Below are 1,233 nucleotides of genomic sequence, written 5' to 3'. Positions count from 1 at the left end.
TGTAAAATGGGGATTAAGACTGTGAGCCCCCCATGGGACAACCTGATCACCTTGTAAACTCCCCAGCGCTTAGAACAGTGCTTTGTACATAGTAAGCGCTTAATAAATGCCATCAAAAAACAAACAAAAACACTCTGTTGTACTGCACTCTCCCAAGAGCTTAGTATAGCACTCTGCACATAGTAAGCACTCAGTGAATTCCATTAAGTGATAACATGAGCACAACTCTGGTCCACTGGTTCTTCAGGATACCAGAAACAGAATCTGAAAGAAAACCTGTTCCCTGATTGTCACTTTTGTGTCTGGGACAAAGAATAAGGCCAGCACAGATACAAGCACTGATATTTCCTCTTCCCGCTCTCTCCACAATTCTCCCATTCATACATGGCCAGATCAATCCATTGCCGAGAAGCCTAATGAAGAGAGACAAAATTATCTCTGAAAGTATATCCCTGGAGAGAGGTAGAGATGGACTAGGAGCAAGGAATCAGGCTTTTCCACCCATACATTTCCACAAAGCTTAATGTGCTGGTGATTGCCTCCAACTGTTGAAAATAACCTTCCTTCCAAAAACCAAAACAAGCCTGTGTGTGTTTGCCTTCCTGCCCCATCCCTCCAAAACCTTCTGCAGTTCTCCTGGCTTGGTGCGGTGCACACATTTGATTCCTCACTCCAAAGAATGCTGTTTTTATAACCTTTCTGTTTGCATCTCTCACTTTCAGGCGTTAAACTGTCCACTTTGCTGATCTGCTGCCACAGTTGCATGGGATGTGTGCCGTGTCCAAATATTAATAGTAACTCATCGTGGGCCCAGTGTTGGTATTTTGTTAGATCAGGCCAGTTGAATGTACAGACAAGCAAATCTATAAAAAGAACAGATGTTTTTCATTTCCACAGAAACCCGGCTAAGTCCTATTGTTAAGTTTAGGTTGAACATAAACAATAAATCCTCTGAAATTCATGCCAATGGTCGAAGGGGGGAGGAATGGGTAGTTCATAGAGCAATTTATTTTCACCTTTTCCTGTATATTGAAATATAAAAAGTACCTCTTGGCACATCCACTTGTCTGAAATAAAGGGCAGTGTTTTTCCATCTTTGAGCAGCTATACAGATTGCTGTTTGCCATGGCAAAGACCATTAGAAGGGTCTTATTAAGAGGGACTTCGCAGTGATAACTATAATTTAAGGTTCACTAGCATTTCAGTGACAGTCCTTTACTTACACCCCAAAGT

Source organism: Tachyglossus aculeatus, chromosome 1 (assembly GCF_015852505.1).
Source record: "Tachyglossus aculeatus isolate mTacAcu1 chromosome 1, mTacAcu1.pri, whole genome shotgun sequence".
NCBI classification, from domain to species: domain Eukaryota; kingdom Metazoa; phylum Chordata; class Mammalia; order Monotremata; family Tachyglossidae; genus Tachyglossus; species Tachyglossus aculeatus.
This window is presented reverse-complemented; position numbering follows the sequence as displayed.